General features: G+C 36.9%; 1 long non-coding RNA gene across 1 annotated transcript; it reads left to right on the plus strand.

Annotated features, from left to right (window-relative positions):
• Window positions 1-4,983: 4,983 nt before the first annotated feature.
• LOC308407656 lies at window positions 4,984-11,142 on the plus strand. The gene is made up of 4 exons (XR_013973708.1): window positions 4,984-5,097; window positions 6,231-6,257; window positions 8,491-8,521; window positions 10,063-11,142. It is a non-coding gene; the product is annotated as an uncharacterized lncRNA (long non-coding RNA).
• Window positions 11,143-13,981: the final 2,839 nt, after the last annotated feature.

Consider the following 13,981-nt stretch of genomic DNA (forward strand, 5'->3'; position numbering starts at 1 on the left):
TTATAGGATTTGTGCTTAATATAGTATTTCTGCTTTTTATAGTATTTGTGCTAAAACATAGTATTTCTACTAAATGTAGTATTTATGCTTAATCATAGTATTTCTATATATTTCTGCCAGGTCCCCAGGCAGCCAATCCTCTGTGAGGACTGAGAAATTCAAATTTTCAAATCAGGGCCTGCACGGCTTCCCAGCCAATCATATATGTGTCCTGAGGCATTCAAATTTGCATATTGGGGCCTTCATGGCTTCTAAGCCAGCCAATCATATCTGAGGGCTGAGGAATTCAAATCCACAAATCAGGGCCTGCACAGCTTCCCAGCCAGCCAATCATATATGTGGTCTCAGGCATTCATATTTGCATATTGGGGAATTCGTGGCTTCTAAGTCAACAAGTCATCCATGTCATATATCTCTAAAAATTCACATTTTAATGATAAATTGTTAACACTGGAAGATTCCCCCATCTCTTCTGAACAAAACAGTGTAAGAATGACCGCTCTAGCCCCTACGGTTAGGAAATTATGGTCATTTGTTTGAGGGGAGTCCTCACTATGAGAAATAGGCTGCAATAATCCTGTGCCTCTCTGTGCTGCGTGTGTAAAAAGAGGCACATGTTTTGGCGGGAAAAAGTACACAGGCTCTCTGATTGGTGGATTCAAATTCAGCAGCTCCCAGGCTGACCTAGAAACTTACTTCTCTCTCCCTGTGCATTTTTTTGCTGATTTTTTCATTTAACAAGTATATTTGAGGGACCCTCAGCATGTTCAGCATTTTTTCAGCTGTCCATTTTGCTTTTCCAATTTTTCTGTTTAACTTATTACTATTGTGCTAAATAATACTATTTCTGCTATTTTATAAGATTTGTGCCTAATATAGTATTTCTGCTAAATTACAATATTTCTGCTTTTTATACTATTTGTGCTAAAACATAGTATTTCTACTAAATGTAGTATTTATGCTTAATCATACTATTTCTGCTTTTTATGGGATTTGTGCCTAATATAGTATTTCTGCTTTTTATAGGATTTTTGCTCAAACATAGTATTTCTACTAAATGTAGTATTTATGCTTAATCATAGTATTTCTATATATTTCTGCCAGGTCCCCAGGCAGCCAATCCTCTGTGAGGACTGAGAAATTCAAATTTTCAAATCAGGGCCTGCACGGCTTCCCAGCCAATCATATATGTGTCCTGAGGCATTCAAATTTGCATATTGGGGCCTTCATGGCTTCTAAGCCAGCCAATCATATCTGAGGGCTGAGGAATTCAAATCCACAAATCAGGGCCTGCACAGCTTCCCAGCCAGCCAATCATGTATGTGGGCTCCAGGTATTCAAATTTGCATATTGGGGAATTCGTGGCTTCTAAGTAAACAAGTCATCCATGTCATATATCTCTAAAAATTCATATTTTAATGATAAATTGTCAACACTTGAAGATTCCCCCATCTCTTCTGAACAAAACGGTGTAAGAATGACCGCTCTAGCCCCTATGGTTAGGAAATTATGGTCATTTGTTTGAGGGGAATCCTCACTATGTGAAATAAACTGAAAGAAGCAGGTCTATGTCTCTGTGCTGCGTGTGTAAAAAGATGCACCTGTTTTGGCGGGAAAACGTAAACAGCCTCTCTGATTGGTGGATTCAAATTCAGCAGCTCCCAGGCTGACCTAGAAACTTAGTCCTCTCTCCCTGTGTGTGTGTGTGTGTATGTGTGTGTGTGTGTGTGTGTGTGTATGTGTGTGTGTGTGTGTGTGTGTGTGTGTGTGTGACAGAGAGAGAGACAGAGAGAGAGAGAGAGAGCCTTTTAATGGGATGAACTCATTCTAAGATTCAAATTCAATATATTTAGACTGGTTGACTGAATTGGATCTTGTGTGTGTGTCTCTCTGTGCATGTGTGTCTCCTTATGTGTACATATTTGTGATTGTGTGGCTGTTGTAGATTTTTTTTGCCGATTTTTTTCATTTAACAAGTATATTTGAGGGACCCTCAGCATGTTCAGCATTTTTTCAGCTGTCCATTTTGCTTTTCCAATTTTTCTGTTTAACTTATTACTATTGTGCTAAATCATACTATTTCTGCTATTTTATAAGATTTGTGCAAAATATAGTATTTCTGCCAAATATAGTATTTCTGATTAATTATAGTTTTTCTACCAAATCATAGTACAGTATTTCTGCTTTTTATAGGATTTTTGCTCAAACATAGTATTTCTACTAAATGTAGTATTTATGCTTAATCATACTATTTCTGCTTTTTATAGGATTTGTGCTTAATATGGTATTTCTGCTAAATTATAGTATTTCTGCTTTTTATAGTATTTGTGCTAAAACATAGTATTTCTACTAAATGTAGTATTTATGCTTAATCATACTATTTCTGCTTTTTATATGATTTGTGCTTAATATGTTATTTCTGCTAAATTATAGTATTTCTGCTAAATTCTAGTATTTCTGCTTTTTATAGTATTTGTGCTAAAACATAGTATTTCTACTAAATGTAATATTTATGCTTAATCATACTATTTCTGGTTTTTATAGGATTTGCGCTTAATATGGTATTTCTGCTAAATTATAGTATTTCTGCTTTTTATAGTATTTGTGCTAAAACATAGTATTTCTACTAAATGTAGTATTTATGCTTAATCATAGTATTTCTATATATTTCTGCCAGGTCCCCAGGCAGCCAATCCTCTGTGAGGACTGAGACATTCAAATTTTCAAATAAGGGCCTGCACGGTTTCCCAGCCAATCATATATGTGTCCTGAGGCATTCAAATTTGCATATTGGGGCCTTCATGGCTTCTAAGCCAGCCAATCATATCTGAGGGCTGAGGAATTCAAATCCACAAATCAGGGCCTGCACGGCTTCCCAGCCAGCCAATCATATATGTGGTCTGAGGCATTCAAATTTGCATATTGGGGAATTCGTGGCTTCTAAGTCAACAAGTCATCCATGTCATATATCTCTAAAAATTCATATTTTAATGATAAATTGTCAACACTTGAAGATTCCCCCATCACTTCTGAACAAAACGGTGCAGTGACCGTTCTAGCCCTTACGGTTAGGAAATTATAGTCATTTGCTTTGAGGGGAATCCTTACTGGATAATGTGTGTGTGTATATATATATATATATATATATATATATATATATATATGTCTTTAAAACATCTTTGCAGACTGACTGTCCTGGACTGGTTGTTGTTTTTTTTCAGGTCTGGTGAACTCAGCTCTTTGGTGTTGGTGTTCAGGAGTAGAGCCTTCTAATAATATTTATTCAACTTATAGAATTAAAGTTCTGCGAGTTTTTTCTGTAGCAAATAAATATTGTATAGAATATTTAAAATCACCTACATTTTTGATGTTTACAATGCCCATTGTGTGTAATACTGGAATTTCCTACTACTCTGAACGCTTCATCTTTTACCTGACTGCCGGACATCCGCCTTTCCGCACACTTCGTTGAGTCCGCTCTGGGTGAGTGCTGCTGCTCTGCTTCTCCTCTTCTCTCTAAATGTTTATACTCTGTTTGTGTGATTTAACGAGTTCTTTTAGTGATTTATAAAGCCAACCGAGGTATAACTCATATTAGAGTAACACAGTGGTTGCTTTTTTCTTAGTGAAACTTTGTCATTTTTGTATGTAAAAGGAGTGTTTGATGAGCTAACGCTAACATCCCGATGCTAATGCCTAGCGCTCCTTTGAGCCCAGTGTGAAATGAAAATGGTTCATTTGACTGTGAACCACGGTTATTGTGTTGTTTTATTAATTACATTTGGTGTGTTTGTCAGTCTGTTACATAAGGTGCAGTTAGTTCTCTTCACAAATCAGTTGGTTAAAACAGCCTCATTCTTTATGCTGTAAAGTTTTTAACGAACCGCCATCTTAGATTCAGTGTCAGCTGTCGGCAAGCTCAAAGGAGCCATTTTACCGCCTCTGACCGAACACGGGAGAAAAAGAGTCGCGTGTGTGCAGGTCTTGTGGCTTAATTAAGACAAAGGAGGGGGGGGAAACTGAGGATTAATCATAGGCTATGTCCCCACATACACGGGTATTTTTGAAAACAGAGATTTTCCGTTTCCGTTTTCCGTCCACACATAAATGCAGAAATGAAGGAGAACACTGCTTGGAACATGCCAAAGCAGCAGGTGGCGCTATATTCCTAACCGTGTAGAAATGTTGGCCAATCAGAAGTCTAGAAACCTCGGTGGGAAATGGCAAACAAAGATGGGGCATAGAAGCAGAACCGAGTCGTATGTGTGGAGGGACAGTAACTGTGTGTGTATATGTAAGCATTTAAACACTGCAGAGAGAACAATTAACAGTAACAGTATTGTAGAAATGCATTTCACCGTAACAATAACGTGGCGCACAGTGTGACGTCAAAAAAGGCGCTGCGTTTTCTCCGTTTCCCTGTCCACACATAAATGCAAAAATGGAGTTTTCGAAAATATCCTGGCAAGCGTTTTTAGAAATCTCCGTTTTCAATTACCGCAAACGCATAGAAAAATCTCCATTTTCAAAAGTACCTGTGTACGTGTGGACATAGCCCAAGAATAATAAGAACTCCTAAACAGGAGACTTTAATTTTTAAGAACTGTTTAACAAAGGCTTGTTTGTGCCAACCTAAATCTGCAGCACAGTTTAAATTCTCACTTTGTGGAAAATTAATGAAACAAACAACAGCCCACCTTCACATAAATAAAATATGGCAGTATATTATTATTAGTATGGTACATAGATATTTATTTTAAAACTACAGCATATTTACTATGATACTATGTGCAGTTAATAATATTTTAGGAAGTAGAATTTGAATGCAGACCACCTCAAATATTAAAGCCTTAAAAATATATCGTGCAGTTTTTCATGTATGAGTGTTTTGCAATCTTAAATGAGAGGTAGACCAAAGAAAACAGAGGAGAGTTGTTGTTTGTATTCCAGCTGTAGTAAACAAAGAAGTTCAGTGAATCTTTTTGACAACAGAGAGTGATGCAGTATTGATGCTAATTTGAGTTTTCTGATCCTGTATTTTTGCTCTTTGTCTTTTGTTACACAGAGTGAAATAGAAGCTTGGTTTTGCCTTTGCTGGTAAGTAAACAGTGATTGTAACTGAAGCAATATGAAACTGGGATTGTGTAACATTTTTAGCAATTTACATACAATAGTTTAGCTTTTTGTGATATCTTGCCATTTGCTCATGGGCAAAAACACATTTAGGTTTTATAAGCAGTAAGCCTCCCCACTAGACCTGTGAGTGTCCCTAAAAATGTCCCTGAAGTTTAATAGGCCATTTATGTCTAATTTTAATTTTAAAGGCTTATCAAAGCGTTTCTGTAGTAATTATTGTTTTTATTACACATGTTAAGGCCATTTGAGGCTCTGCAATTAAATTTTGCCCTCTTTAGACTAAAGTGAGTTCATTTTCTCTGAGGTACAGTGCTGGGAAAAGTCTTTCTTCCTTGCAGATTTATTTTGTTCATGCTTTTTTGTCACATGTTTCAAATCATCTAACAGGGATGATATGAATAAATACAAAAAAGCATTTAAACATTTAAGCAATAATAAAATACTAAGAGAACCAGAGTTGTGAGTAGGCAATGTTGTGTATGTTAAAGCCTGTGTGTAATTTATGTACACTAAGTTTAAATTAGTTTCTTAATAATTTGCTCGATACAATGTGTTTGAAAATTTTATACAAAAGGGAAATATTGCAAAATACAAAAAGATTCCTGCCAACAGGTACAATGGAAGGACTTTTTATTATAATTTTTAAGAAATTTTAATTGCAAAAATGGTGTGCTACTGTTGTTACTATGACATGTCAAAATTTACATGTATTTTAGGATTTACATATTCAGATCAGAACTAAAACCTGGTGAGGTTTTCCGTTGATTCTAACAGTTGTGGTTTTTCCACACTTTATTAAACACTGACTTGTGATAGAAAATGATGGAGCTAAAAAGCCATAATCTGTACCAACAAATATTGGTGCCTCTTCTTTTCACTTCTGTAGTATGCATGCCTTTATTACACATGTTATCGCCATGTGAGACTCTGTAACTGAAGTTTGTCCTATTCAGACTACAGTGAGTTCATAAAGGCTTGAAGAAATTGAGGATTTTACTAGTTATTTCATGTCACAGTAAATTGGATTGTGTGTGAAGAGGTTTAACAGTCTAAGTCATTAAACAGTGATCTGATGTGTTGTTTCCTTTCTCTAGGATACTGATCTGATCGTCTTAAGTCTGGTAAGTAAAGGTTTTGTCTGAGGTACAGTGCTGAGAAAGGTCTTTCTTCTTTGCAGATTTATTTTATTTATGCTTTTTTCACGTTTCAAATCATCTAACAAGGATGACCTGGATAAATACAAAAAGCAGTTTTAAAGTGATGATTTCATTTTTGAACCAGAACAACCTGGTCTAATGTAAAAACATGTTGGTCTCTAATACCCAGCTGTGGATGCCCTGATAGCAACAATTACCATCAAGCATTTACAGTAACTGGTAATGACTGGTTTACATCACTGGTTGATTTTGGTCCACTATAATTTCAGAATTGTCTTAATTAGATCCAAACAGGGCAGGCAAGAAAAGAAAAAAGTCGTAATTAAGGCCCAATATAGGGTTTTCAAGTCATACCACGTATCTTAATTTCATTAAAGTCCAGACTGATTCGTTTACACCATGTGTTTTGTTTCATTCATTCAATTGGACTTGCTTGTGTGCTTCAGATCCTAAGTGTGATTAAACTTAAGCCCAGGACCTGATGAGTTGATGGTCCTGAAGTAGTAAAGGAACTCTGGGACATCACAGTAACAGCACCATGTTTGACTGTAATGCTGGTGTTTTTCTCTCACTATAGATGATTCAGTTTAGTGCAGTTCGTCAGCACAGCTGTTGGTTATCATCGAGATATTATTAGGCAACTTGTTTTTGCCTGTTCAGCTACAATATCTGGGAGCGTTTTTGTTTTCTGGGGTCTCCAAATCCTTAGAAATCTCTTTGTAAACCTTTACAGAACTATATGTGTTTGTTTCACATTAGAGCAGCTCACGACTGGCAGTTTAGGGACGATTAAATATTCACATAGGGCAGGGGTCTCAAACTCCACTCTTCAAGGGCCGGTGTCCTGAAGCTTTTCCACGTGTCCCTGTTACAAAACACCTGAATAACATTTGTAGGTCATTAGTGAGAGTATAGAATTTGACTGTGTGCTGAAGTGGCATCCCCTAAGACTACTCAAATTTAAGTAATTTAAGTGTTTGGAAAAATGTACTTCTAAAAGTACTTTCATTGCATCATGTTCATTCACTCATGAGCTGCTATAACATGAATCAAATGGCTGAATTACCACCTCAGCATGCAGTCAGGTTCTGTAGAGTTTTGCTAATGACCTACTAATGTTATTCAGGTGTGTTGCAACAGGGACACATAGAAAAGTTTCTGGACACCAGGCCTTAAGGACCAGAGTTTGAGACCACTGGTGGTAGGGCATTGTGGATTTCAAAAGCTTCTTCCCTTAAATCACTGCCTAAAAACTGCTTTTTGTAATTTGTCATAATGACTTGCAAAGTATAGGTGGGATGAAAACATAAACATAAGACATTTTATAGTGGCCTGATATTTTTATCAAGGCTGTTTTTTGAAAATAATCCTGGCCTAATTTACAAAAGATGAACTGTCTGAAAGTCATGTTTGTTTGTTTAAGAAATGTGGGAATGTCCAGCAAAGATCTTACATGCAACAGCTCAGATACAGCACTCACTTCTGTTCTTTTTATCATGAAATGATCTACAAAGAAATTATCATCATACTAAATTTTGCTAATTAGGCCTTAATATCAGCTATGATAAGTTTATCATAGATTTAGTGTAGTGCTTATTGCTGTGTATCAAACATGCCCCAAATGTGACTGAAATATGTAGAAACTGCTGTGTAGAAACTAGCTGTCTCCAAATTTCTCATTTTGCCAAAATACATACAGAGTGGCCTGAAACTCTGCTGTAACCTCAGTGTGTTGGTTTTGTTGGACCATATAATATTTACAGTAAGTTACTGTAGCAGCACGTCTTGGTGTAAGTTTATAGAGTGTTTGTTTTTATTGTGTTAATAGAATTTGAATGCAGGCCACCTCAAATGTCAAAGCCTACAAAGCCTACATTCCATACAAGCTATCATTTGTGATTGTTGCCTACTTTTAAATTGTGACATCACCATTTGATAAAGTGTGTAGTAGTAGGTGAAGCAAATCATTGGTTACGATCTCTACTCTCTTATGTAACTGAACCTAAATTTTGGAGCATTACATGACTCAGAAACTTGTGTGGCTTATTGCAAATGGATAAAACTACATATTACCTTTTATGAAGATGATCATCTTTATTAGGGTGCGGAAAAAGAAAACAGAGGAGAGTTGTTGTTGTCTAATGCTGATTGGAGTTGTCTGAGCCTGTATTTTTGTTCTTTGTCTTTTGTTACACAGAGTGAACAGCTCTTTGGCTTTGCCTTTGCTGGTAAGTAGACAGTAATGGTAATGTTTAGTAATTTACTTACAGTAGTTTGGCTATTTGTGTTATCTTTCCATTCACTCATGGGCAAAGACAAATAGTCAGGATTTAGAATCTGTAGCAGCAAAGCCCCCACACAGGACCACTGACTGCCCCAGAAAATGTCAATGAAGTTTAATAGCCCATTAATGTCTGATTTTAATTTGTGATGGCTTATCAAGTCCAAACATAGTTAAATGTCAGAGACATCTTTATGCAGTTGTTTGATTTCTCCTTATGTTTGTGGATTTAAGTGTGAGTATAGGTGGTACCTTAAACACTTAAGAGCACCACAGCTATCGATTTTTATTGTCTCTCTCATTCCACTTATGAATTAGCATGAAGTCAAAACGCTAGAAGTATTTTTCCTGAGTGACTGGCCTGAGTGCAGTTCACACTGCAGGCGAAAGCGCATCAAATCAGATTTTTTTGTCATGTTGGTATCAGTGATGGTATCATGGTATGACAGTGTGAACGGCACAAATCCGATATTTTAGAAAGCGACTGCTGTTTGAATTTCAATTGTCTTAATTAAGGTCCAAAATAGTGTTTTGAAATCATTTCACAGCTCTTGCTGATCATCAAGATGTTTTTAGGCAAATGTGAGAAGGTTTGTGTTCTTTTTGGCCAGTCAATAAATAATTTTGAGTTTAATGGATATAAAGTATTTAAAGCAGGAGGCCTGAAACTCTGCTGTAACCTCAGTGTGCGGGTTTATTTGGACCATATAATATTTACAGTAAGTTACTGTAGCAGCACGTCTTGGTTTGAGTTTATAGACTTAGTTTATTGTTTTAATAGAACGTAAAAATGTCCTTATAACAGTTCCACCATCATTTGTTAAACATTGTCATTCTGTTCACTCCAATAATTTACTGTAGAAGTCTTTAGTATTTAAAGCCCTACATGTACTGTATTTTCGAAATTATAAGGCATAACGTCAATAAACAATTCTGTTTTTAAGGCAGATTAACCCAAACAAACAGTCAGATAAGTCAAACTTTATTCAAGTCATTCACAAACAACTCTCAACACTGTTCAGTTGTAACACATAAAATACAGAACAATACACTCACTTTTTCAGTTCATTCCTCATCCACAAATCCATCAAACTCTTCATGGGTTGATCAGTTTGAAATCTGCTTCATAAGCATGTCTCTTAGCACGTGCCAGGTCCTTGTACACACACCATAATGTTATGTTGAAGCACCGTACAAATTACTCTGCGAGGTGCTGACTATGGTAGCCATAATGCTCTGACAATACATCAAGCAGCGCAGCTTTGTAGCTTACCGAAGTCTTACTAAAATATTTGACAGAATTTTGAGCGCTGTGTACCACAGAAATCCTGTTCGAGGTCAGTAAGCATAACCAGAATCGATACACTAGGCACATTGTATGTTTTTGAGAAAATGACAGGATTTTAGGTGTGCCATATAGTCTGAAGAATATGGTAAATCCAAGCATATTGGAAATACGACTAATTCCAGTCCTTTTGTGTCTTACAGGTGACCTGCTGCAGAAGATCCTCTCTCTCTCTATCATTATAAGCAATTCTGTCTATCCTATCACTCTCCCAACTCTATCTAATTTGACAGCCATTCTATCTTGTATCCCTCTATCTCTACTGCTCTATCTAATTTGAAAGCCATTCTATCTTGTATCCCTCTATCTCTACTGCTCTATCTAATTTGAAAGCCATTCTATCTTGTATCCCTCTATCTCTACCGCTCTATCTAATTTGAAAGCCATTCCATCTTGTATCCCTCTATCTCTACTGCTCTATCTAATTTGAGAATCCAAGTTTTGAGAATCCTTTCAGAATCCAATTTTCAGAAATCCAAGTTACCAGAACTTGATCTATCTGTTACAGAATTCTGAGAGATCTCTGCTCTCACTGCTCTTTCTTTCCTGTCATTAAGCTCTCACATTCAGTCATTTTGCTGGAAATTACAAGTTGAATATACAGTAGTAGAATTACAGTACAGTAGAACTTATAGTAGAAACTACTTACACAGCCCTACATTTGTCATTTTAATTTTGCATTACACTTTGGAATTAACACTTCTAGTTTGGCTTACTTTGATCAATTGTATAAAATATCACCTCTTTATAAGTTTACTTGTAATAAGATAATCTGGTTATTTTGTAATACATACATTCAGATAAATAATAAATTAGATCCAGTCTGTTAGTCTGTTTCATTGGCTATAACATTTGACTGCAAGTTTATAGTACTATTATTTAAGGACAAACCCATTTTGTCACTCAGTGTAAGTATTCAGTTAGTATTGTCATCGAGAAGTGCCTGAGGACCCAGACTTCCTGTTTCCTGACTGCTGCAGAAAATCCAGCTGAAGAATCCTCATCGCCTGTCATCTTATCACCACACCACCAAAGCTCCATATATTTGATTTCAATTTTAGATATCTGAAAGATTTACATAAACTCCCCTAAGAGCTAAGACTTTTATTATAGCCTGTTGATTGTTGAGATTTATTCTGCATATCATTTTATAGAAGTTGTAATTATTTACCAGTCTGGTTAAAAAAATATAAGTAAAATTATACAGTTTCTAAGAGCTACAATAAAACGGACCAAATTGTTTCCAGAGAACTTTGAATTTCCTTTATTTTGAATTTGGAGTACAAATCAGCTTTTTAACATCTATTCATATATTCATAAAAACATTTTACAGTATAATAGTACATTTCTCAGATTTAACAGTAACTTGAGGAGTTGTACGTTTTTCTGTGTTTCAAGGTTCAGTTTTGTTTATATTTGTGTATAACCACATATAAGCTCCAGATTGTACTTCAGCAAAATGCCAAGAAAAGGTCAAAGGTCGCAGTCTCAGAAGCTTAGACGTCAGAAGGAGAAAGAACAGCTGAATGTTTCTCAGAGCAGTGAGCAGGTAAAGGTGTGTGTTTCAGCTTTTCCCAGCACAGAAGTGCAGAGCAGTGTTCAGACAGCCACAGTGTCATATGCAGATGTGGTAAAGAGAAGTGTTCCCTCAGTGTCTGTCCCAGAGCCTGAAATTATGCAGGTAATCCATATTGACCCCCAGCTAACTGTACAAACACAGCATGATGGAGAGACAGCCAAAGTATCTTATGCAGATGTGGTAAAGAGAAGTGTTCCCTCAGTGTCTGTCCCAGAGCCTGAAGTTATGCAGCTAATCCAGACTGAACCCCAGCTAACTGTACAAACACAGCATGATGGACAAGCTCCAGGACAGTCTCATGTACAGGTTACAAACAGTGAAAGTCGTCCACGAGTGAGTAGCGTCTGTGCTTCCCGAAGCCAGGCCGCTCCTAGGTATGGAAAGTACCGGAATCAGCAATGTATGGCTAACAGTTTGGTTTTCCTGTCATTCTTACACGAGGATGAATTTATTACCAGAGCAGATCTAAACCGTGTGTTGGACAAAGGCCATGCCGTCTATTCAGATGCCAGACTGAGGTTTGTGAACAGCGTGTTTCTAGCCTGCGATGAACTTCCCTCAGTGGTCACCAGCCGCAGACACGAGTATCAAGTCGACATGTCTCAGTTTGCTCATTACGGCACATTTGATGGTACAGATCACTTTCCGAGCCTTGAACAGGGACTACAGTGTTTGGTTTCAGACGTTCGCTACGCTTTGCTAGTCATGGGAGGAACAGTCATCGCTGTTAGCAGGCTGAATTCAGGTGAATATGCATATTTTGACCCTCACCCACGTAAGTCTACTGGTATGCCATTGTCGCTAAGTGTAAGTGGTGGAACTGCAGTTATGTTGAAGTTCACACGTCTTAATGACATGATTGACAGGATCAAACGTTTGTACCGAATGTTTAGCATCGCACCAACCTGCACTTATGAGCTACAGCCCATCGAGTTTCACAGTGAAAACGCTGCTGACCAAAGAGATGCTAATCGAACCACCGAATACAGACAAACAGCTACAAGTGCACCAGCTTTAAATGAACGTGTTCATAAATTAAACTCTGAAATATACACTGAGCAGACACGGAAACCTGTGACCAAAGATTTAACCAGTGAAGTAATGTCATCCAGAGTTGATTCTTCAAATGAGACAGCTGCTCCCAGAAATAAACATCATCCTTCTGATTATTTTGAAAAGGAAACCTCTGCATCTTCTGTGAGAGAAACTCAGGTAACACCAGATTCTGTTCCTCAGAATGATTCAAACAGTGCCTCCAGTTCAACTAAGATAACAGAGGAACTCTCAGATAAACTGCTGAAACGTAATAAACAGGAAAGGCAAAAAATGAGGAGAAGATTATTAGCCCAAGAAAAAGTACCACAGAGAAAGGAAAATCAGAAGACGAAAGAAAGGCAGATGTACAGGTTTGATGAAAGCTTCAAGACAAAGAAAAAAAACTCAGCTAGGAAGTCTGATGATCCTGATCACAGACATAAAAGGATTCTGTACAGAAATGAACTGTATAAATTAAATGCTACCTATAAGGAGAAAAAGAAAGAACATTTGAGAAAGATGTATAGAGAAAGTGCTGAAATTAGAGATAGAAAAAGAGAACGTGTCATAAGGACATATAAAGACAATCCCCTATTCAGAGATAAGCAGAAGGAACGTGTAATAAGAACATATAGAGAGTCTCCCATATTCAGAGAAAAGCAGAAGGAACGTGTAACAAGAACATATAGAGAGTCTCCCATATTCAGAGAAAAGCAGAAGGAACGTGTAACAAGAACATATAGAGAGTCTCCCATATTCAGAGATAAGCAGAAGGAGCGTATAAGAAGAACATACAGAACTTGTGCTGGATTCAGAGAAAAACATAAAGCTTACATGAGGTCATATGTATATAACCTATATAAAGAAAGCGAAGAATTTAAAAAGAAAAAACGATCTTACATGACTAAGCGGTATGGAGAAGAGAAACAATTTCAGCAACAACACAAGGACAATATGAGAGAACGAATGAGAGTAAAATATTGGAACGGTTTTTCTTTCAGACAGATGCATAATGTCAGATGTGCAATGAACATAAAACGAAAATATCGCCAGATGCATCGACCAGCTGAGACTTTACAGTGTCATCCAGAGAACATTTTAATGAATGAGGCCATATCTCGTTTCAGATCAAACATTAAGTCAGCACCATCTTATGTTTGTACTGTTTGTCTAAAAGCTTCTTTTCCTAATCAGGTGAAAATCTGCAAAAGAGAAAACTACTCAAAACACCAGACTTTAGCTCATCAGTGTCTAACTGGTAAATATGTTCATGTGTGTGATGAAGCATGTCATGATCACTGCAGCTTTCCTGTTGAGAGAAAAAAAGAGTATATCTGTCACACGTGTCACAGTTCCCTCAAAAGTGGATGCATGCCCAGGCTTGCTGCTGTTAATGGTTTAGAACTGCAGGATATTCCAGCTGAACTGTGTGATCTCAACATTCTGGA

Source organism: Rhamphochromis sp. 'chilingali' (genome assembly GCF_963969265.1).
Source record: "Rhamphochromis sp. 'chilingali' genome assembly, chromosome: 12".
Taxonomy (NCBI): Eukaryota; Metazoa; Chordata; class Actinopteri; order Cichliformes; family Cichlidae; genus Rhamphochromis; species Rhamphochromis sp. 'chilingali'.